At 39.5% G+C, this 26,045-nt stretch overlaps 1 long non-coding RNA gene across 1 annotated transcript; it reads left to right on the top strand.

Moving 5' to 3' along the window:
• Positions 1–488: 488 nt before the first annotated feature.
• On the top strand, positions 489–25,692 carry LOC140125702 (uncharacterized). Its single transcript, XR_011854702.1, has 3 exons — positions 489–555; positions 24,510–24,576; positions 25,444–25,692. It is a non-coding gene; the product is annotated as an uncharacterized lncRNA (long non-coding RNA).
• Positions 25,693–26,045: the final 353 nt, after the last annotated feature.

Genomic DNA, 26,045 nt, shown 5'->3' with positions numbered 1-26,045 from the left:
TGGCCAGGCTTTGGGCCTATTTCCCCCCTTGTGCCACCTCCATGCAACATGGGCATAAAGGGTGTAAAGTAGGATGCGGCAGGCGACTAAGAGGGCTAGTACGGGTTATTTCTGGCTCATTCTGGCACAGCCAATGGTGCAATGCTATGCCAGGCGGTACCTGGCATAGATATGTGCTACTAGTGCAGCGCATTACCATCATATGCTGGCGTACATAGCTCATGTGCCCCTTTGTTTTTAGAAGAAATCCGGAGTACTTGGCGGAAAACATATAGGGTGGATTTTTCAGGGCTGGTGCGTATAAGCTCTGAAATAGTTGCAGTCCTTGTTGCATGTCCAGGAATTGCACTGATTTCCCCCTGTATGCCAACACCACACCAAGTGGGCATGGAGGGCATGAAGGTGGCATGGCCAGTGGTTTAGTCCAACCTTTGGCCGTACACTACCTATAGCTCGTGCAAGGCTGGACCTGATGTAGGACTGCCCACAGTGTAACTCCTGCCATATGTATCAGAAGGCCGGAGCTGTCATGACCTTGTTCCTGCCCTTCTCTAAGTAAGCCATGCAACAATATTTGTCTAAGCTCATTATTGAATTTATGCTTAAATATTCATTAAAGATTTGTGCCATAAAAATGCCAAATAAACTGCATAAATACACCTGCCCTCCACCAGTTGTAGTTCACAGCTTGTAGTTGGCTGTGCAAGAAAAGAAAAAAAGAATAGTGCCTTCACAACAACTAGCAACAAAAAAATGCAGGAAGAGGAATTATCTAAGTTCACAGTGAAACTGATGGTGGATGTTGTTTAAAGTATCACTTTAGGCCATGCCGATTCCTGGTAACCCTCTTCCCAAACCGTTCCCAGTTCTTCAGTCATTGTACATATGTTGCTCCTTTCCATTCACGGTGATGGCTTACTGGCAGTCTTGATATTATATTATATTTCCTCATTTGGAGGAATCTTAGCACATTTACATAATTCTATCCATTATATTATGATAATTGGGAATTGGGACAATAATGGACCAGTTTCAGAAGGTTCTAGACATTCCACTTTGTTGGAAGTACATCTTGTATACACAGGTGATGTGTCATTGACATAATACAACAGTATGGGGGAAGAACATGATAGCCCAACATGTGCTGCATGAGAATGGAACTATGTGAAGGCTTCTCATACAGCACCAGTTAATGGACTGTATTGTCAATCTGCACTCTCAAATGTTGATGTTCAGACTGTATACCAGCGCTTTTATTGTTCAGACTCCACACAATATATTTTTCCTATCTATGATCATAAAAGAAAAATATAAATGCAGAAAACTAGTTAGGAGAGAGCCTTACTCACACAACCTTGGCAGCTTTAAGTAATAACAAGTATATATCTGAGAATATGTGTACAGATAAAGGAACATATTTAGATATCATGACTTTAGTTAATTAGATGGTAACAAACATTTGGAAAAAAAGGGACTACAGGGATCCATCCAAAACGTGTTCCAATTTTTTGAATGGCACTCAAAGGTGGAAGTAAGAATATGAGATTCGAAATAAACTAAAGTAATTCTCATTGTGATTTGCCTGGAAACAAAATGGATTGGGAATTTAAAATGTTTATCTTATTACATGTCAGATCACCTAAAATCTACATTAACCGTATTAGTATTTTTTAACTGATATTTACCACTTTGTCCCCCTATTATATGAAGAGTTGTTATTATTGTCAGCTCCGAAGTGTAATAGGTAAGGGAAACTCCAACTGCGGATTACGGACTATTTTATTTAGTCCCTGGCTACATTGGTTTTCTGTTGATCCCTTGGCTTGATGGAAAGGAGGACAATGCACTTAAAGAGGAGTTTTAGCCACCTCTACTAGTACTTTTTAATAGAGTTCACTCCACACAATTTCCATATACTGTATCATTCCTATCATTCCAGCGCCAGTATTTTTAGCATACTAGACAAGTCACAAAAAAGTTTGTGTGGTATAAGATGCGCCAGCTTGTTGTACTATAACTTGCACCAAAAGGTTGAGCACAAGCCCAGACCTACTATATATTTCGGCTATAAGTTGCACGCCAGGGGCACCAATCATTAAGACTGCTGCACTAAGCCCCAATCTTAATACATTGGGGGTAATTCATTAAGACTTGTGTTTGTAACTCCATTCGTAAAATTCCCCCCCTGCCGGCAATCGTGTTTCTATATTCACTTTGAGGTTCCGGCCTCTTAGTAAACGCGGGAGCAAACTCCACCAGTTTGGTCCTGTAGACCGGTAAAGTTTTCTACTATAGTTTCCACCAGCTTTCCGACATGTCACGGGCTGGATGTCCCGCCTGCCGCCCAACTTGCTCCCTGCCCCGACACATCACGTCCATAGTCATGTGTGGCTCAGAAAACTGGAAGAAGCCATAATGAATGTCCTCCACTGTCTCCATTGTTGTGAGTTTCTGCACCCAGTTTGCTTATTAGGCTCTTTACTGTCAGGTGGGTGGACCTTGGCTACAACAGACCGCTTGGAACCACCCATCTGACAGTAGAAACTCTAACAGATTGGTTGCCAAAAATAGCTGTGTCGGAGTTGTGGAAGGTTCATCTTAATGAAGGAAACAATTGATTTGTTCACATCATTCTCTCTATCTTCTAAGTGCTACGTCCTGTGCACACAATGTGGAACAATGTCATAGAAGCCAATTGACCTTATGTGTCTACGATTTTGAACTGCCTGTAAGAAATGCACTCCAAAAAATAGTTAAGAACATTGACAATGACCCAGAAGTTATCTCCTTACATGCCATCTATGACAGTGACCTGATGCATTCGCTTGTATACCCCCACCATCCAGAATATTCATTTTTTTTCTTAGTGCTTTATCTTTGTATTGTGAAATAATAAAAATTGGAAAGGTTTTTTTTCCTTTTGACTACCTGGCACTGCAGCTACAGCTCTGCATGAACATTATACCTTATGTTTGCCTGTGCTTAACAAAGGCGTTATATCTCCTGTCATATTTACCCGAGTGTTAGTTTCAAGTGTTCAGATTTGTTGACTTAGATGTCAGGATCCACTTCTAGCATTCAATTCTTCCTTTTACATAGTGCATAGAATACAGACTATAACTTGCCTGCGGAAGATCAAGGTCAACAGCCATCCACATAAAAGAAAAATGAACAAATGGAAGCATTGCAGGTCTTTACAAGATGTATGCCTCCTAGATTACATTAGCAGTTCTCTGAATGAGGATTTGTTTAAAGGTAGAGAAAAATAGGGTCGGTATTCAATATCGTTTTTTTCCTTATAACATGGAGAACATACAACAAGGGAAAATTAACGTAGACGCATGGATGGGGGACAATAAAACATATTATGAGTAAATGAAGGTCATCGGAAGCATATACATTCAATAACCATATAACAAAATGCTCAGTTCTACTACAGTAACTGTTTTTTTTAACATTGGTTTATGATTTTTTTTGTCCCAACTTTTACAAAAGTTATTCTAAAAAATAGAATAGAATTATTTGTTAGCAATAAGTTACAGTGTGGCAGTATATTCTGCAGTATTGTATAGCTCAAGAGTCAATAAATCTTTCAATATATTTTTGCAATAGGGGAGGAAAATTGAGAAAATTTTGCAATATACAGAACTGGCCATTGATATGGTTAAAGGAAATCTATAATTAGTGGAAATCTACCATCAAAACCATGGATCCAGGCATCCTGACTGTGGTAATCTTCTCACATTTGTTATCCATTGCCTTCTTCCATCTAAAATCAACTTTTAAAACTATGCTAATTAGACAGAAAGGCTACTGGGGCAGTTCCCAGTGCCCCTCAGTATTGCAGATTCATAGGCTGTTACTCTGTGCAGGAGCACTTTCCCCTCCCACTGTTTGCTGGAACTTCCTCAGGTGCAGTGAGATTGTATCAGGCGGATGGAAGGGGAAGTGGAAAGACAATGTAACAGCCTATTACCGAGAACCGCTCCAGCTGCCTTTTAAGCTCATAAGCATAATGTTAAAATTTGATTTTAGATGGACGGAGGCTATTGATAACAAATATAAGAAGATTACCACAGTTGCAGTGCCTGGATCAATGAGTAAGAGTCCCTGGTTTATCATGATGGATTATGATGGTAGATTTCCTTTGAAAATATTTTACACAATCAAAAGAGCACACATTTGCTGAAAAATATTTTTAAAAATTAGCTTTATTGTCTTTAATCTTTACAAAAAAATCTAAGAAATTCACAAATGGTACACAAATTGGGAGGATATCATACATACGCCACAAACATGGACACCACATAAAGTCAGAGAATAGTCACATACAGTATGATGACCAAAGTATTAACAGTGGGTATAAATGAAATAGTGGTCACAGTTTATCACTAGTCTATAGGACCTAGTGCATTAAAAGCTGGAATAACAAATGAGCTACTACTGTAGTCTGTAGGAGTATGTTCACACTCATCCAGCATGGATTTTATTCTGAGAATATAATGAGCGACATGCTGAATGCCTAAGTGTGAAAATCCTCAGAGAACTTAGGCCTCTTTCACACTTACCGTATATACTCGAGTATAAGCCGACCCGAGTATAAGCCGAGACCCCTAATTTCAACACAAAAAACTGGGAAAACCTATTGACTCGAGCATAAGCCGAGGGTGGGAAATGCATTGGTTACACCCTCCCAGTATATAGTCTGCCAGCCCCTGTAGCATACAGCCTGCCCAGCCCCTGTAGTAGGAAAAAAATAACACTGTACTCATCTTTTCGACGTCCCCCATAGGTCCTCTTCTGTCTCAGACTGTCTCAGACAGAAGAGGACCTACGGATGACGTCAGAAAGGTGAGTTTTGTCTTTATTTTTTTAGTTGACTCGAGTATAAGCCGAGTTAGGGTTTTTGAGCACAAATTTTGCGCTGAAAAACTAGGCTTATACTCGAGTATATAAGGTATGTTTTTCATGCGCGTGTTCGGCGTGTGCTTTTGATGCACAGAACTTGCATTGCACTCTGACCCATTGTAATCAATGTATTATTTCAGACTTGCATTCTTTTTCAAGCACACACGTGTGTTTTTGTTTAACACACTTTTAAATCTCGACATGCTCTACTTTTGCAAGTCAAGCGTGTTAAAAACGCACCATACAAGTCTATGAAGATGCATCAAAAACGCATTGCACTCTGAGACACGTGCAAATGCAATGCGTTTTTCACGCATCAATTGCCATAGAAAAGATAGACCTCAGTCCTGAGTCCATTTCACCTGTGCTATCTGCATGTGAAAAATGCCTGGAAATTGCATTTAAAATGTGCGTGAAAAACAGAGACACTGAACAAACTCTGACTGAAAACTGATCGTACTCTGATGAAAAATGTCAGTTTTTCACTGACCAAACCCTGATCGCACCCTGATCAAACTCTGACGTGATCTGCAACGCAAGTGTGGAAGGGGCCTAAAGCTGCTTGCACACAGCTTTGTGGGGATGTAAACTTTGGCCGGATATACGCCCCCATAGATGGCGAGTTACCGTGCACATAGAAAACGTAGAGCATGCTCGATCTTTCCCTGTTCTCATCGTGTTTATGTGGGTTTCCTCCGGTTCCTCCGGTTTCCTCCCACAATCCCAAACATACTGGTAGGTTGATTAGATTGTGAGCCCCATTGGGGACAGGGACCAATTTGTCATGCTCTGTGCAGCGCTGCGTAATCTGTGTGCACCATATAAATAAAGAAGTATTATTATTAATCAGTCCCCATCCCCATGGGTCTCACAATCTAATCAACATTTTGGAGTGTGGGAGGAAACCAGAGGAAACCCACACAAACACAGAGACAACATACAAACTCTTTGCAGATGTTGACCTGGATGGGGCTTGAACCCAGGACCCCAGCGCTGCAAGGCTATAGTGCTAACCACTGAATCACCATGCTGCATCTTAGTAGCCATTATTTTTTTGTTACAATATCACATTCCAAAAATATGTTCCTCCAATTTCTCCAATTTTGAAAGTTACCGAGGGTCACCGTAATATTCTATGGTGCAGCCAGATGTCTTTTTTTCTACAATGGTAAAGTACCTATGGCTATTGAAGACTTGTTAGATAGGAAGCATTTTGGACTAGTAACTGATTTCTCACAATAATTTCAACATTTTTTAATAGACAAATGTACAAGAATCAATGAATTATTTTAATATTGTGATGGTGGGTGACATGTCCCCGGTATAGCTTGAATATCCAGCCTGGATTTTATACGTGGAATATGATAAGTGACAAGCTGAATGCCTACATGTGACAATCCTCAGGTTGTCAGGATTTCCTTCACTCCTGTCTTGATTGAAAGACTTTCCCCTCGCTGTTATTTTGCTGCTTAATTGAATGGGATCGCTAGGTTTACACATGCAGCCATATAAATTACAGCGGCAATCATGTTTTATTTATAGGCCATTGTCAACAAACATGAGATACGTTCTGAAGAATTAAACATCCTTTACTTGGCGCCATGAAGTAAATTGCTTTCTTAGTATGTAAACTGTACGGGCAAAAACGTATTCTATTAAAACCGCCTCATATCTCATCCCTTCTGTTCTCTGCTGACAGTGTGCTCAGTGGCTCATTGAAAATTTTAGCAGATATCAGCAATCTAACAGGGATATCTCGGAATCACGAGGCTTACACAATTGTTGCTTATGTAATGTAATGTGTTGGTAATGCTTTTTGTATTACACAACAGTAGTTCACATTTAACCATATTATCAGCCACCCCCATCTGCAATGACTGTGCCTCCATTGCATAGCAACTCCCTAATATACTGCACTATCAGCCATGCATGAGTCCGCCACCACAAATGGATGGAGATTAGAGATGAGCGAGCATTAAAATGCTCGAGTGCTCATTACTTGGGTCGAACTTTTCCCGATGCTTGAGTGCTCATATCGAATAACGAACCCCATTGAAGTCAATGGGAGACTCAAGCATTTTTCACTGAAAGAACACATTGAAAGAAGAACACTGAAGAACACATTGCAGATGTTTGCAGGTGTTTTCACTGAAAGAACACATTGAAAGAACACAGTGAAGAACACATTGCAGATGTTCCGTACATGTGTTCTTCACACATAATGTACTTCATATACTATTGTGAAGAACACCGTTCGGCGCGCGTGTCTTCTGATAAGTTAGCAGATGTATGGAAACATCTGCAATGTGTTCTTCACTGTGTTCTTTCTGTCCTGCTCCACCCCGCTCCGCTCCAGCCTCCACTTCAGCCCCTGCTCCTCTCCTCCATGCCTGCTCCGTTTCGCTCCAGCCCCCCCTCCGCTCCTCCGTGCCCACTCCAGCCCCCGCTCCACTCCTCCATGCCCTCTCCAGCTCCGCTCCTCCATGCCCGCTCAAGCCCCCGCTCCGCCATGCCCACTCCAGCCCCTGCCACGCTCCTCCATGCCCGCTCCAGCCCCGCTCCTCCATGCCTGCTCCAGTCCCTGCTCCGCTCCACTTCAGCCTCCGCTCCTGCATGCCTGATCCAGCCTCCGCTCTGTAATACCCGCTCCGTTTCGCTGCAGCCCTCCAGCCCCCGCTCTTCCACCGTTCGGCGCTCGTGTCTTCGGCTAAGTTAGCAGATGTTCGGAACATCTGCAATGTGTTCTTCACTGTGTTCTTTCACTGTGTTCTTTCACTGTGTTCTTCACTTAAATGATCCTGTGTTCACTGTTTTAATTGTATTCTTTACTGTTCTCCACTGTCTTTTCTTAATTAAATGCTCGATCTCGAGCAGGGGAAATACTCGTCCGAGCAACGAGCCGTTCCGAGTATTCTAATACTCGAACGAGCATCAAGCTTGGCCGAGTATACTCGCTCATTTCTAATGGAGATCATTTGGGTGTGTGTGTCATTTTGCCACATTTAGGCTAAGGCTCCAAGGAAAAGCTGGAGAATCATTGTCCGATTGCATTTCCCATTGCATTTCCCATCCCTATGGGATGAAAAGTCACAATTTCAGGGGAATTCATTGTTATCCTAATTTATCCCTACAAGAAGCACACAGAACTTCCAGATGTTGATGCAAGTCAATTTTATTTTATTTTTATTTTATTTATTACTTTACATTCTGTTCATATAAATTGCTACTTTTATGATTCCTGGGCTTAAAGGGAACATATCAGTAGCGTTTACCCCATTAAACTACTAGTCCCCTCAGGTAGGGTATGAAATGTCCTTTCTAGAATTCCATCTTTTATGTAAAATCTCACCTATAAAATTTTACCATACATATAATAAAATATGGCAAATATGACTCTTCTCCTACAATTTTAACCTGAGATGAGTCAGGTTTAGTGGTTGCAGGTGGAGTGTCACTTCAGAAGACCCTATCTTCTCTACTCTAGTACTAAGAAACATGCTTTTTGTATCGTATTAAAGACAAGGATCTCATCTTTTAGATCACATCAGGCTTATGGCTTTATGAGCTACAGAACAGACATCCAGACAGTTGGAAATTTGAGCTTCAGAAAAAGATCTAAAGTTTCCACCTATTTTTAACTGGCCACATGTCCAGCTTCTAAAGTGACACTATCTCTGCAACCACTAAACTTGACTCATTTCATGTAAGAATTGGATAAAAAGAGTCATATTTGCCTGATTTTTATAGGTAAAGAGGAGAGATTTCACATAAAAGGTGGAATTCTAGAAATAAAATCTCATACTCTACATGGAAAGACTAGTAGTTTAGTGGATTCTTTCTGCCCAGGGGCCCTGCATGAAAGCCACCATTATCATCCAGATTTTCCCTCCTTTTTTCAATGGTTTTTGGACACCTTGAGGTTTTCGGTTGTAGTTTGGGTACTCGGTCTCTAAAAAGTTACCCATCACAGTCATAAAACATGTGACAGCTTATCAATCACTGGCCTCAACAGACATAGGTTCTTGGACAGCATGAAGCCAATGAGACCAGTGACTAGCTTAGTGGTCACATGAACAATGATCATGACAATATAATTTGGGGTCTGGCAGAAATAGATGTATAAGGAGAGGACCTGCAGAGAGGTGAATACACTTTTTATAATTGTTTTTACATAGTTCTGTAAAAACCTTCCATCTACCTGAAAATGTTTTCCTTTGGAGGGAGGACATTTTGAATGAGGTCATACAGGCAGTCCCCGGGTTACATACAAGATAGGGTCTGTAGGTTTGTTCTTAAGTTGAATTTGTATGTAAGTCGGAACTGTATATTTTATCATTGTAATCCCAGCCAGAACTTTTTTGATCTCTGTGACAATTGGATTTTAAAAATGTTGGGTTGTCATAAGAATCAGGATTAACACTAAAGCTTCATTACAGACGCCTGTGATAACTGTTACAGCTGTTTATTGTAGCCTAGGACTAAATTACAATAAATTACCAATATCCAGAGGTCCGTTTGTAACTAGGGGTCGTATATAAGTCGAGTGTTCTTAAGTAGGGGACCGCCTGTAATATTTTTGGATACATCTAGTAAAATACTACTTGGTGATGTACTTTGATGGTTCAGCAATGCTTTCTTTTCAGACAACAGGAGAATAAATCTGACTTTTTGAAATCTGAAAATTATGCTTCAATTAAATCCGAGTCCTTCCATTGCTTCAGAGGCAAATGAAATACAGATGGTGCACTCTATTCCCTGCCCTCTCAGTCATCTGCATTCGATGCTACATGCTATAATTAGTTAAATGCTTTACAAATCCGCAATGTTATTGTGCATACGCTGGAACGTGCTTGTGGTTTCACTATGACCCTAGGCAGGTATGGTTTATAGGGAATGCATCACCTACTTTTTTTTTCTTACTAAACTCAGATTATAAAGGCAGCTATAATCACCACATGGACATCATGGAATTGTTTGTTGGGCTTTATGAGTTTTTCGGGGATCTGAGAATAGGTGATACTATCAGGGATGGTGGCTGAGTGAGTAGCACTTCTGCCTTGCAGCGCTGGAGTCCTGGGTTCAAATCCCACCCAGGTCAACATCTGCAAAGAGTTTGTATGTTCTCTTCGTGTTTGTGTGGGTTTCCTCTGGTTTCCTCCCACACTCCAAAACATACTGTTAGGTTGTTTAGATTGTGAGCCCCATGGAGACAGGGATTCATTTCACATGCTGTGTAATGTGTGTGCGCTATATAAATAAAGAATTATTATTATAAGATAAGCATTATCATTATAAAACAGATGGTCCCCTACTTAAGAATACCCGACTTACATACGACCCCTAGTTACAAACGGACCTCTGGATGTTGGTAATTTACTGTACTTTAGCCCTAGGCTACAATAAACAGCTATAACAGTTATTAAAGATGTCTGTAATATAGCTTTATTGTTAATCCTGGTTCTTACGACAATCCAACATTTTTTAAATCCAATTGTCACAGACACCCCCAAAAATTTGGCTGGGGTTACAATAATGAAATATACAGTTTTGACTTACATACAAATTCAACTTAAGAACAAACCTACAGAACCTTTCTTGTACGTAACTCGAGGTCTGCCTGTACATTTAATTATCCCTTACATGGCACATCTAAAAAAGAATTGTATCCTAACTAAATCCATATAGTGATCTATTATCCATATGTTCAGATATTGTATTATATGTAAGAAGTTGTTGTGATGCTGGTAATGCTGTAGCTAGTACAACCAGTACCAGTCAAGATTATTAATGAGAAATTAATGCTGCAACAAGTGCCCCCTCTTCTCACTTACCAGAATACCATGACCTCCTATCCTCACGCTGTGGTCATGCATTCCACCCCAATCTGCTAATGCGAAGGACCCTGTCAGCTATTTTAGAGGTTTGGAATTTTATTCAATTTCATATGCAATTTGAATTAGATTCAGATAATAACAGTGTAAAGAGATCCCAAACATATGTAGAGGAAGAAGTGGGACGAAGCAGCTTCACTTAGATTTTCTGACCTTGTACTAACAACAATAGATTTTCCTTCCTATCGATCAATGAATAGTGAACTATTTGTCTGTTTGTACCAGTCATCATTACCTGATGTTACCTGAGCAGAGGGTGCGCTGGGGGTTTATAGCCTGCACTGATCACTGCCAGGTGATGCAGAGCTGCAGCCATACTATATGGGCTATATGTGTTATATGTGTTTGGTTACTTGTGTAGATTGTAAGCTCCTCTTTATTTTAAAAGGGTGACACTCTATTGTGGTGCTTTATACAATATTTATGTGTAAAATGTATGTTATTGGTGATATTTATTACGAAAGGTGCAACCCAAAGGTGTATTCCCTTTAAGACTCTATTGGTCTGGGAATAGTTGGATATTTAATGACACCAGTGTATACATAGATTGTATCTAGTTCAGTGTGAGCTACCTATAGGGGAGCTACAACCTAACCCCTGAATTATCAGCATTTTGTTCTTGCTATGCTTTTTTTTGATCACATAAATACAAACCTTCTTATGACCTGAAGCCTGAGTGAGGACCATTGTGCGGTGAGTCACTTTACAGTCACCAAGTCGGATGTGTCCTATATTTTGGCGGCTTGGGCTCTCATTAGCCCATGTGGATGGGTGAAGAGCATTCACAACTCCTCCCGGCTCTGTGCTCGTCCTAAGGCTAGGTTCACACTATCGTTCAAACCTCCGTTGAATGGAGCTTTACATGAATGTAAATTTTAGGTCATCCATTATATTCCGTTTAGGCAGGTATCCGATATGCATGTGTTTTTTTTCCAAAGGAGGAAAAGTTCTTAAACATTTACATTGATGCCAATGGGATTTTAATTGATAAGTTAAACCAAATGGAGGTAAGGAACAGAGGATTGAACGGTAGTGTGAAATTAGCCTACTGTCAGTCTATCTATTTACCTTGCTCTATCTCTATATATGTATAGGTGAACTATCTCTGTCTGTCTCTATCTCTCTAAAAAACCTGATGTAATAACTGGTTGAAAAAAACGGACACTTTTCCTAACTATCCGTCTCCCATTGGCTTCAATGCAACAATTACAATTGTTATTATTTTAACAATTATTCGCTATGGTCCGTTAGGCAGGTGTCCGTTATAATTGTATTTTTTTTTCAACTAAAGGAAAAGTACTGCAGTCACTGCAGAAAAAAGAAATACTTGCTTAACAGATCCCGGCCTAACTGAACATAATGATCACATAAAATTTACATTGATGTCAATTGGATTTTTTACTGATTTACTTTCTTCACTTTTTTAATGAAGGTAAGAAACTAAGGTTTCAGTAGTAGTGTGAGTCATGGGTAGGCTAAGTTCACTCTACCGTTTATAAACGGATATTTAACAGAGGTTTAACGTATCAATTAAAAATCCCATTGACATCAATGTAAATTTTATGTCATCTGTTATGTTTAGCTAGGCAGGTTGAAACGGGCTAGTCACATGGTCTATGACTGTGATTTGTCACCTTTTATAGACTGAGTACCCAACCGAAAACCTCAAGGTGTCCTAAACTCACAAAAACCACTGAAAGAAGGAGGGCCATTGTGTATTATAATGGTAGCTTTCATGCAGGGCCCTTGTATATTTGAATAAACTGAAATTTTTAGATGAATTTGTCCAATTTTCTTATCTTGCGTTCTTTTCTTGAAATTGAGACCCAAAGATTGACCAGGTGGTCGAAATAAAGGACATATAAGCCATACAGGTAATCAATGCTGATAGTGTGGAACCGTTGGTTGGTTCCATGTCATTTGCTACTGTGTGTAAGGAATCTATACACCACTCCTAAATTAATGGCAAATCCTGATCATGATGTTTCCTAATGATAGTGTGACCAGGGCTGTAACTTGACAAGGTACAGATGGTGTGGTTGTATTTGGGCCCAAGAGCCTTATGGATCTCTTTCTTAAAGAAAGTGTCTTCAGGTCTGACCATTGATAGTCTAAAGTTATGCTTTGACTGCTTGGGATTTGTGGGAGGAGCAGAGAAGATGATAAAAGCATTAGAGCATATAACAATATGAGAATTCCTAGCTAAAATTACAATTTTAGGTGTAATTTCTCAGTATGAATCATTGGGAGAAGTGTTGATGAAGCAGGATATAGAGTAACATTTACCGTACGTATCAGAGACTATTTCACTTTCCTCCTCTATGGGAGAACGGTTACAGTTTATCTTTTCACAGGATTCTAGCAAATAAATAGTGTGAAATGTTCTTTTCATGGACACAACAAAGCAAATGTTACTAGAGAGTTCAAGTTAAAAAAAAAAATCACCCTCTGAGCATGAAGTCACTCTTTGACTCTAACAAGTCTGAAGTGACCATTAGGTCAGTAGATGGGCGGCAATCCAATAAACATGGATTAGAAGGCTCAAATTAGGATTCCCCTCACCATTGCACAAGTGGCTGATTCTCACAAGCTCAACTTTCTAAGCTTTTTCCATTTGTATACAAGCCAATGATGAAAGATTAAAATGAGGAGGCAAGATAGTTAGAAATGAACTTTTCCCACTATGCCGTGTCATCTGGGAACTGAATTTGGATCGATAGAAAACATTCTGTTGCCTTTGAAAATGGGGACAAAAGAAATAATGAAACAAAAGGTTAATGAAAAGTGGACATCCCAGGGATGAACTGATTAGCATGAAGACTTTGCCTCATCCCTTAGAGCTTCAGGCTTCTTTTCGATACTGTGCTAAATTCTTATTTACCCATTGGTAAGTTGTAGTCCTGGCATCTGTGCCATTCTCTCCTTTGGCAGTCAAATGGGCATGTCCAAACAGATACTCCATTGTTAAAGTTTTGGAACAGTCTCTTCTTTATCCAAAGCCAAGGGACATTTAAAGACAATGGAGAACTTTAGTGTATAGGGTGTGGAGAAAACTCAGTCTGCTGAGGATTACAACTGCATTGGAGGTTCCATCATAAATGCTACATAATATTTTTTCCAGTGCAATGAAAAACTTTTTGACTGAACCCAGCAAAACCCCATGAAAAAAAACAGGGTTCAACAGGACATGACTATGAGAAACGGCTTCAAGTTTTCTGTTCTCCTATGATCCAAACAACTGAACTGAGTAATACAGATGTGAATATCTGAGTCTGGTTATGCACTGAGTATTATATCTGTGATACCATTTGTCAGGCCCGCATTATAAAGTTGTATAAAATGATAATCGTACAGTGTGTCAATGCATGCCATCTCAGTATTCTCCCTCACATGGATTGTTTTAGGGAAAATTAAGTGCTTCATTAAGGCACCGCAGAAATGCTCAGAGTCTCCATTAACAGTAAGGACTTTGCGCTATAGTAAGAGGTCTGTGCAATTAGCTGCCATATCATAGACATGGAATGGTCTTACTCAATATAGTGACCATCTACAATGAATCATCATAAACAGGTGTATTTTGTCGATTTGTAAGGAGTTATGTATATGCCTATATCATGGATCAATATATTTAGGTTTAGTTTCAGCCATTTACGTAGCTATAATTCTTTTTTTAATTATTTTAGATTATTTTATGGGTGGTATTTTTTATGGAATCGCTTGATAGAGGACCTCTGCCACTTGCAGTTGGAAAGTCATGGCTGAAAGCTGCAGTAGAAACCTGTGTTTCTAGTCGCAGCTTTACGGTATGGCATGTTCATGACGGAAGAGGACCCAGCGATCCTGACATTTTACATACTGCCGAAGGTTCACATGTCCATGACCCGCGCACCAGTTGGGCCTATTGTGTTAAGAGATTGGTGGTCTTTGTGAGAAACCGTGTATGATATATACTGTAGACCATTTTTTGCAACCACTGTTATTGGCTCTACAGTTGTAAATTTGGGACTCCATGGACCTAATCTAGAAAATGTATCAGGTCAAACTTCCAGAAGTGACATGGATTGTCTCCTTGGACATGGAGTTCCTGTATACCATGCCCGTCGAGATGTGATGCCTGTCGGACATTGTGATTGGTGAGTGCTGTGTGTCCTCTTGGGCCAACTTATTCCTAGGTTGGTGGATAGTAGTAGTAGAATTAGTAGTAGTAATAATAATTCCTTTATTTATATAGCGCACACAGATTATGTAGCGCTGCACACACTTTGTCAAATCAGTCCCTGGCCCCAATGGGGCTCACAATTTAATCAACCTACCAGTATGTTTTGGAATGTGGGAGGAAAACGGAAGGACCTGGAGGAAACCCACACAAACACGGAGAGAAAATACAAACTCTTTGCAGATGTTGACCAGGATGGGGCTTGAACCCAGGACCCCAGCGCTGCACGGCTGTAGTGCTTACCACTGAGGCACCGTATATGTGTGTACCCATTAAGCCTGTACAAACAATGGGATTTATTTACTAAGGGTCTGCAGCCACACTTTCGTTGGTTTTTCCGACGTTTTTGGCTTTTATACGACAGAAATCAGGGGGACTGATTCGGACTGAGCGCGGGATTTAACTTTCAAATTGTGTCGCAATATTAAGCACTTATATGCACCAGGAAAAGGTGGTGAACTCCATCAGACGTGAGCGGGGAAGCGACACATGCAGGATATCGGGTGCACGATCTTAGTGAATTGCGGCACAGTGCATTATCGTCGGACAATGCACTTTCGTGAACTCCGCATGTCCAGGTAAGTAAATGTGCCTCATTATGTGGTGGGCTGGTATTGGCTTATCAATAATATCCGACTTTGGACGGATGCCTTGATTTGTGTCAACAGTTTGTCTTGGGTTTTTATAATAATCCTAGGAATGCCATCTTGTCTTTTACTTTTTCAAATGCATCTGCAGATTTTCAGGATCTCAAAATTCCAATAATTAATTGCCATGCCCATCTGCCCTTATTGTGTATTGTACCCGGGTACACTTGAATTGTTTCTAAAACTGTTGTTGTGCACGTTTGTTCTAAATTATTATAATAAAGTTTTTGTATATTATTCTTGAAATTGCTATTTATAAGACGCCTCTATTTTTTTTATTTCGTTACCTTAGTTATAGTGTTTCAGCAATTGGACCATATCTTTTGCTATGCAAGATCCCCTTTGTTTAATTGTTGTGTAGTCAATATTATCACCAAAATCAGAGGTGGAATCTACAGAAAAAAAAGCTTCCTTTGTTTAGACTTCCTGATGCAAAATACTGAACACTTACTAACCCAGTAATAGCGAATTTAGAGGAAGACAATAAATAATGCGCCTTATAAAAGCCTAATACAGTGACTCATAGGGGGAGATTTACCATACACCGGAGCTTGTTCGCCCCTGTATCATAAAGCTCCACATTCTCTCGCCAGCAAGGCGAATACATAATGAAGCTTAGACCGCATGAAGTATCTGCTTGGGCACTGCTTTGGCAGACAAACCTTCACCAGGTCCAACCTGGCTTAGATTTGAGTCAAGATCTGTGAATATTCAGAGATTAATGTTTACAAATTTTTTAACTAATGCACAGGCACAATCCATGCCCTCCCACTACGCCGGTGACTGCACCCTTCACTTCCCCTCCACACCCATATGGCATTAAGGTGGCATAGTCGCCAGAATAACCTTAATTTCTTACTGTGTTGAAGAAATTGCGATTATTTCAGTGCTTATATGCCAGTTTTCTGGTGTAGAAGCACTGAAATAATCGCAATTTCTTCTGCACTGATACATCTCCCCCTAGATTTTAGTATAGATGCCAGTGTGTGCCCAGAGCAATGTGGTCAGCAAAGACAATACAATATATTTTGGTTCATTCTTTGCACTGGCCACTTGTGAGTTAACATGGAGCACGCCACAATATGAAGAACACCTCATATAGCAAAGTTGTTTAATCTGTGTTGATCTGTTCGGTTTGTCGTCCAGGGAATAAAGCAATTCCTTTTTTAAAAAAAAAAAATTCAACCTCAAAAAATCAACAGACATTTGAAATGGTAATGAAGTTGAGTTTATTATTTTTGGGATGTGGTGAGTCTCTGCGGTATGATATCACATGAGATAATGCCCTGCATCGATGCAAATCTGCTGAATAATTGTACATAAGTCATCGAGGGGCCAGGCGGGTTAACCCATTCACTGCCAAGGATTCTCGTGAATTTGCCTCTTTCAAATTACACTAATGAGGGTTCAGTCTTATCTGCCGAGGATGGGAAGTAAAGGTTTGTGCTATGTTCATAAAGAAACGGCCAATCGCCAGGTACTAATGAATTTAACTTGCTAAATATTTGATCGGCCAGAACTGCACTTAACAGCAATATTTCCCCATCTTTCGCTCATTGTGTTTTTCTTTATCTTCCTTTTCGTTTGGCCTTTCATTCATTGCTATTCATGCCCTATTTAACCATTACAGGCTATCCCACATTCTCTGTAAATTATTAATGACATGGTCAAATACTAAGGTCTTGTGGTCCCGTCTGTGGCTGGGAGTGTATGCAGAATACTACTGCACGAGGGAAAGACTGTAAACTTTAAAAGTCTAAAACCATCCTCTTTTATGTGAACGTATGAAACACGTTATAGGTAAGGATACTTTTTTTTGTAATGCAGTCAATGCATGAATTATTTCCGATCAAGTAGGACATAACATGACATAAGGATATGAAATGTACGACATAAGTGAAAAGGTCAAGCATTTTCTTCAAGATTCCAAATATCCTGAATGTTTGGGCAGGCTTGATTGACAGGCAGCTATTCTAGGTTTATCCATTAGATGTCGGCTCTTTCATGGAAGAAGAAGTTACTGATTGTGTATGATTCTAAAATCAAGAAGCAACATCACTTCTACGTAGAACCAAAATGATTCTTTTGCTGTTAGATTTATCATCATATCTCTCTGATTAGAAGCTCTATATCAGAAGTGGGGACAGCTCCGGGCTCGGATTGCCCACGTTCATAATCGTCAGTTAAAGTAGAAAAATGGAACAATAAAAATTGCATTTTTAGGAAGGTTTCATACAGAATTTTAACACTGTAAGAATATATAAGAAGCCAAATAATAATAGAACACATCGGAATTTATAAACAAGGGCTGGGCTATTGGAAGTTCTTAAAGATAACATGTCACCAAGGACCCCCCAGAAAAAAACACACACAATACCTTTTAAACATCTTATATATATTTCACTGATTTCTCTTTCCATAGGATTAGAGACACCATGGTTCTTAAAAATACTTTTATTGATGCCCTCTGTTTCAGTTCCATGGAGGAGGGAAAGCTGCACTATACAGTCAAGCTTCCCCGCCTCCTTAATGATGCTGCCAATGCTAACCTGGATGAAGAGAATTCCTGAGGGAGGCGCGAGGAGTAAGGTTGATTTCTCTTCACATAAACAGCTTTACTCACAATACCAACATTCCTGAGGGAGTGGTAATGATATAGCAGAGCTGAGTCACACAAAGTCACTGTCTCTCTCACTTCCTCATCACTCCTCCCTCAGGAATTCTCTTCATCTGGGTTGTGTTCCTGCTCATATTACAACTCTCAGCACTGATTGGACAATATTGGACTGTGCAGGTACATGTCCACAGCTGACATCCTCTACTTTCTGACTATTCATAAATTCCTAGAACAAATAACAAAGGAGCAGCAGAACAAGGAGCCATATGAAATGATGCTCCAAAATGTTATTTATTTGTAAGAACATTGGACATTTTTGCCCATACAAAGCTGCAGACAATATAAGGTAACTGCATGGGGATCTGTGTAACTGTTGAGTGTGTTGATAGTAGCAGAAGGACGGTGAAAAAGACATTTATATTCCAGAATTGTAGCTGGACTTGGAACTTGGAACTCTGGTACACTGGTGTGTGAGATCTCTTCTCTAAACAAAGCATAACCCTCTCCTCCTGAGTAACTTCTGTATTATTTAGACAAAAACCTTCTACAGCAGTGACTCAGAGCAGATGAGAGGGGTTGTGTTCAGTGTAGAAAGAAGTAAAACATGGTTTCCCACACTCCAAAATTTAGCTATGCAGACTTTATAATAGCCTTTAGTAGTGACTAAAATCTAGTTGTAAATCACAAGCCAAATACATTCTAAACAATTAGAGACCGACGCACATACACAAACGTAAGTTGCGTCTGGCAACATTTTTGACATGTGTGATCACAACTTTGCAAACCCAACTGTTATATATATAACCCGTTGTGTGGCGTAAACCTTCATCCTCATTCTACACGACTTTTGCATTGATATCTGATTAAAATAGATATTCCATACAAATGTGTATATAGATCAAGTTCAGTTCTAATGGAGAGCAATGCCCTTGTGTTGTAGCATTATACTCTTCCATCCATTGTATCATCTAAATTCTTCCTAGTCTAAATGACCCCCTATGTGGTTCATAATAATTAAACTTCACTAAAAGATTTAGAGCTCACCGCAAAGAAAATAGGACAATAAAAAGTCAAACTGCTCAATGTGCGACACAGAAACTTGCTGCTTTTATTGCCTTGGATATTGCCTAAATTAAAGAGATACCCATTACTTTACCACTGCTTATTGATAAACACGATGCCCGCTGCCATAAAATATAGGAACTGTCGCCTCTCTTTGGGTAATAAAGATGTGAGCCTTACAGAGAGAGGGACCAGGATGGTACGGGTTAAATCCGTGTCTTTGTGCAGGTGCATGGCAGAGCAGTTCTTTGGAGATTCATTACGACTTCCTCAGAGATCTAGTTTTACTCTGTGTTTAATCAGCCACAGGCAGAATAAATGGCTTCATTTCAGCTTGATGGGAGCCAGATTACAAAGAGGAAAGTAGTCCATGAGATTCATCAATAAGCATATTGTCTTAATTTGCAAAACACTCTGCATTCCACCGATCAAGTATTATAAGTCTAGTATCCTGCTTTCTGACTCAGGGCTTGCCCATACGATCTCCATTTACTAGATATGGACTACCTAAATCTGATCTTGTACACAGTGGAATACAGTCCCTTATCATGTTGATCTCTTTGGGCTATTCTTGTTGGCAACTTCATCTTGTTGTGGAGGTATCTTACTCCATATAAGACAAACCTTTATTGTTTACCACGCATGGGTAAAGTTCATGAACGGGGTTGTCTGGTTTAGAAAACCAAAAATCGAATACTCTACGAGGGAATACTGAATCGGAATTCTGGATGGGGTTCGGTCATTCAAGAATCTTGCTCATAGTTGGATATAGACATAAATAAGATGTAGCGGCAGCTGATATTGTTTATTCCAAAATTGAGGGTGCACATTGCAGATAAAGCTGATTTGAAGAGGCCTAGTATCACAAAAACTCCTTTGTTAGTGGGTTAGTACTTATATGTAGAAGTTTTCATGGCACTGTAGGTTCGATAATCGGTACATAAGTACATAAGACACAAAACAACATTGAGCTTTGGAAAAAAGTGGAAGGAGGACTCTGTCCATGAAGGATCTCAATCTATATGGGCAGGTAGTTGGAGAATCTCCAATTCTAAACAGATGGGATTTCAGGTTATGCTTGAAGGTTTGTATGGTGGGGGGCATGAAAAAGGGTAAAATGTTTTTCTGTCAGCTCACCACATATGGAGTCCTGGCTGTAGACATCATATGCCGAGCATGAGATGAAAAAAAGGTGGTCCGGTACCCGACAGAGAATGCACAAATATCCAGGTGAAGCATCCGACAAGAGTAGAAATAATAAAAGCAAAAAACTTAAGATGGGGGACAGTTTCACACGTTTTAGAGAGTTCCAGATTATGAAGGATTATGAAGTTCTGGAGATGGTTGTGAGAAGAGCAGATAGCAAGAGTGTGACCCAGAAGATCTTTGAGGATCAGAGATTACGTGTGGGATGGTATATGGTAATTCAAACATGGTACAAGAATCCTTCAGTCTTGTGATTCCAATAGTCAAACCCCAAGATCTATTCTTTAATCATTTATCTTGTTGCAGGTGGATCATCCCCTTCCGGTTTACAAATAGTAGATCTGCCAAAAAATACTGTAGAAGAAATGTGATGTTTATCAATGGGAATGTTTATACAGAGCTACCTAAAACATTCCCATAGACCAGTATAAAATGTCTGTCTACAAAGGGTGGTGAATGTTAAATCATAACAAAATGCAACTAGATACCTAAAATATCAAAACACAGGAGGAACCTCAGGATGAACAGGTGCCTCAGGAAATATGAAAGGGAATGCCATAGAGGAAGGCACGATATATCACGTGTGTGTCTACTATCTATAAGCCAGAGAATAGAAAACCTGCTCAATGTAGCTTTTGCCATTTATGCATAAATGCTCGACAATTATAACCATAAAGATGCACGAAACATGATCCAGATGACGGGAACGCACCATTCAAGCCATCTTACACTGATCATTGTCCTCTTTAATTTTCTAGGACCCAGAAGTATGAAACATCTGTCAGTGAACATTGTTTGTGGCTACTATGAGTGTTGTGGGTTGGACATTCTGACAATATGTCAATGATTATTTCTGGCACAATCTTGCCACTCATGGGGCTGCTCTTCAGTGATTCACTTTAATGAAAGACAGATAGCAGTGAGTTTTTCAGCAGATGTGAACTGCGGTGATGTTCATCCTGGGATGGATTATTCTATTGGCAGCTGAGACAAAGACTACTTGCGAGATTAATGATAACTTTGATTTTCCTTGTATTTTTTTAATGCCAAGTGACTTTGAAAGCAGCGAATGTTCTTTTGGCTTGTGATCTGACCAAGTGATTAGGGTTGAAGCATCTGAGTATATGCCTCAATGAGTGCCGCAATGTGTGAAGACAGTGCCATATTCATTAGGCTTCAGCATATACTATATTTACAGTGTGTATACTCTTCCATTTTACAGTTTGAATACAGAAATCATCAAGAAAAAGTTGAGCAAATGTATTTTTTTTTATTTTACACATTTGTACAAAAGTTGTTTCCCAAATGAGTATACAGGCAGTCCCCGGGTTACATACAAGATAGGTTCTGTAGGTTTGTTCTTAAGTCGAGTTTGTATGTAAGTCGAAACCGTATACTTTATTATTGTAACCCCAGTCAAAATTGTTTTGGTCTCTGTGACAATTGGATTTTGAAAATGTTGGATTGTCATAAGAACCAGGACAATAAATCTTAATTACAGGCACCATTGATAACTGTTACAGCTGTTTATTGTAGCCTAGGACTAAAGTGCAGTAAATTTCCAAAATCCAGAGGTCCGTTTGTAACTAGGGGTCGTATGTAAGTCAGGTGTTCTTAAGTAGGGGACCGCCTGTATACTCATAGCACAGCTAAAGAGGATCCCAGGATAACAATGATGAATTTTGCTATTAAATTTAGTTGACTGTGGTGGATAGATACATTACTGATAGCTAAGGCTCATTTCACACTACTGTCCCTTCCCTCTGTTCTTTACTTCAGTTAAAAAAGTCAAGAATAGAGATTTAACGGATCACTTAAAAATCCTATTGATATCAATGTAAATTTACATCTTCCGTTATGTTCCGTTTAGGCAGGTATCCATTATCCAGGAGGTTTTTGGACAGAAAAGGTTACGAAGGCTGCAGTACTTTTCCTCCTTTTGAAAGAAAACACATGGATAATGGATGATCCTAAACGGAACATAATAGATAACATAAAATTTACATTGATGTTAACTGTTATATTAAACCGCCATTCTTCACTTTTTTTTAACGGAGGTAAGGAACGATATTGTGAATTTAGCCTAAGAGGTATAAAAAACTATTAGCAGAGCAAATAATTTTGGCCTAGCGCCCCGGGTGAACCTTCTCCAATACTTTATTTACAAATATGTAATAGTAGAAAAAAATATCTCAGACCACATTCACATTATAGATGCACGTAAGCCAACGCGTTTTACCACGCTACATCACACCTCTACTCTTACATGAGCGCTGGCCACGTTTTTCACTGTGTTGGTCTTTGAACACATTGGTTGGTGTGAAACATAATATAAAGGAGCCTTGAGATAATTTTTTTTTTATTACTGTATTTAAAAAACTCTGCTAGGCTCTAAACCATTGGGAAGTTCGAAGATTTAAAGGGAACCTGTCAGGAATATTTTCGGGCACTAAATCATTCAAAGGTTCTTATGGAGCAGAGAAAAAATGTCTTAGGCTAGGTTCACACCTTTCCTTTTGTATATGCTCAGCATATATGCCAGCGTATGTTCTCCCTCCTACTGAGCGCAAATATGCTTAATGGAGGTTATTAAAGTCAATGGGGGGAGGGGGGTGGGAGGGCACAAATGCAGCAGTACTGCTTCTTCCATGTATGTGTTGCTCAGCAAAAAGGAGGTCCCCAGTGTAGTCAATGTCCATAAAAGGAAAGTGACATCACTGGGAAAACACGCCTGAACATCGGCAGCAGCCAATCACTGGTGGCTATCGATGCTCACCCCTCCTCCTCCCCACATTCAGAGCAACATATGCACTGTGGTAGGTTGCATGGGCCACGAACGAAAAGTAGTTTTTGTGGTGGAAGTGATGCTTGTGATTATGCTGGGTAAAAGTAAGGGTATGATATTATAAATACCGCTCAGATACCATCTCAGATTCCTATTGTTGGGTATGTTTGCGTAAACAGTACAATCCTGCAAAAAGCTACACATCTCAGTGGTCGGTAAAAGTACATTCTCCGAAATGAAATGGCATTTTATGAAATATCTTGCACAAGGCAGAAAATCTACAGACTACAGATAAGAAATTCCAAAGCATAATTCATCATACCACCCACTGTGTTTTGTACACTAATACACTCTCTACACATACTGTTGAACATTATTTTGGAAGTATAATTTATTTCATTTCTGATTTTTCTATGAGCCCCTGTGATTTCACTATATAACCTAATACAGAGCCAATATAGAAAATATAGCAGTCTATTGTTTTAAATTTTTTATATACATTGTATCCATTGTGGCCCCTCAGTATTCCATATCTTATTATAGAACATCAACCTTTTGTCTCTCGAGTAACCTAGCTATACTTTTAAGGGCTTATTCACACAGGTGTTTTTGAGATCTGTATGCTATGTTTTTTTTATTGTGGAATTGTGGATGGCGTACCGACCATTTGATTCCTATGGCGCAGACTGGGATTCCACTAAACCCCAACCGGGATACTGGGGCAATATCCCAAAACCAGAGATCCTATCGTAAACATGGTGTGTGGATGAGATTCTCTCTACATCCATTAATGAGGTCACAGCTAGACCTCACGGCATACAAGGGGTCATAAACCCGGTGTAATTAAAACCGCAATTAACATATCCCCCGCCTCCTTTGTGTCATCACAGGCAGGAGGGCTCGGGGGGAAGTTGTAATCATATTTACATAGAAGTTTGGAGATGGGAGAGGGTCACTCTTTTGGGGATCACTAGTGGACGGATTGATTGTGTATGTCTGCTTCGCCAGGCACCAGCTTTATAACGTTGCATAATTTAATAAATTCTCTTTTCATCTCTATTATTTTATTAAACTGTTATTTTTTGAATTGTTTGTATATATCTGTTTAATTGTTATCCCCTTCTTGTAAGATAACCTCTTTATGGTTTTTTTCATATTAAAACTTCAATATAATAAGAGCCTCCTTGGGTTCTAACGATTCCAGAACTGAGAAGAAACATTACCTAACGTGATTGATTTAACTAGTGAGTATTGTATTGTATTTGGGCATAATTTATGCAAGTTGTCTCGTCAGCCTTATATATGATTAGTGGTGGCAGCTAAATTCACTCAGGTTCTGGGGGGCGAAGAGCTGTCAGAGGGTGGTTCAGCGTGACCCTATAGTCTCCCTTCCTGAATCTAAGTCTGTGATCTTGACACTGACAGTTCAATGGTTTAAAATACATCAGTCATAAAGAGATGGATAAATCTGCCATAGAATGGATATATTAGGCAATGGCTTTACAATGACAGTGGGCCGCCCATGCTTCCTGGGTCTTTGCGCATATGGTAAGTCCAACCCTAGAATGGACATTCCAGATCATCCAAGTCATTCATTACCAAACTGTAGTTCCTTAGCTCAACTGTTGTTACTAACTGGATATGCAGATAAAGTTTTCTAATTCTTTAAAGGAAAACTTCCCTTTTGAGGTCAATATGAAACATGAAAAATGAAAATAACTAAGTGGGCCAAACATATTGCAGGGTTTCAAGGAAATTTGTAAATCCCTATGGCTTCCCCGCTATTAGTCATTTGGCTGTATGTTGGCTTATGGCTGGCTCCTAGTCACAGGAAGCTTCCAATAATAACTTTATACCCAGGAATTGCTAATTGCAAAGTAATTTTGCATTTTATAATGATAGAGTTTGCTCACCTAGTTTTTTTCTTGGCATTGAAAGCCTTGTATGTACTCCCACTATTTGGCACAGTTTACCTAGCAACAACCACATACCAGGAAAGACCTGGCAAAGACTGCATCTTTTCAATGAAAACCTTAATAAGCGTGATATGAAACGAAACCAAAGAGAATGTTCTCAATAAAGAGATTTACGTTTCTTTCTTTTTTTTCCAGATCTGTGAACATTCCATTGGGTCTGGTCTACAGATAGTGAAAATACCTGATATCTTACACCTCCAGGTGTTCTTATCTATAGGCAAGCACATTTTCTTGAAATATTCTCATAGAAGAGAACACCTTTTGGATCATTATGCCAATGGAAGGAGATGTACACAATTTTCTAAAAAATTTCTCCATGTGTGAAATTTTGAACACTTTATGGGTGGGTCACTTGGAGAACACGTTAACGGATCTCTAGTTACTCTAAGGGGTTGGTTAACAATACTGTTATGAGTATATTGCTTAACAAACCTCTAAAAGAATAAATAATGTAATTTGGGACTTTTTACATATTCTTTCCTAGGCACAGGCCATTATGTAGTGGCATTAGACCTCTCATTCCAAACCACCAACAATCGGTTATTCAAGATGTAAAAAGTTGCTAATAACATCAATCTATAGTCTGGATTGTGCAACTTAATATAGGAATAGCATGTGGTATGTGTCAAGGAGTTGAGTGTAATAGACCATGTACTCTCTGGTTTTATCCAAAGTAGGATTGCTTCACATATAGAGGACCTCTCAGAGTAATTTTGGACACTTAACCACCCACAGGT

Source organism: Engystomops pustulosus, chromosome 4, assembly GCF_040894005.1.
Source record: "Engystomops pustulosus chromosome 4, aEngPut4.maternal, whole genome shotgun sequence".
Taxonomy (NCBI): Eukaryota; Metazoa; Chordata; class Amphibia; order Anura; family Leptodactylidae; genus Engystomops; species Engystomops pustulosus.
This window is presented reverse-complemented; position numbering and strand designations above follow the sequence as displayed.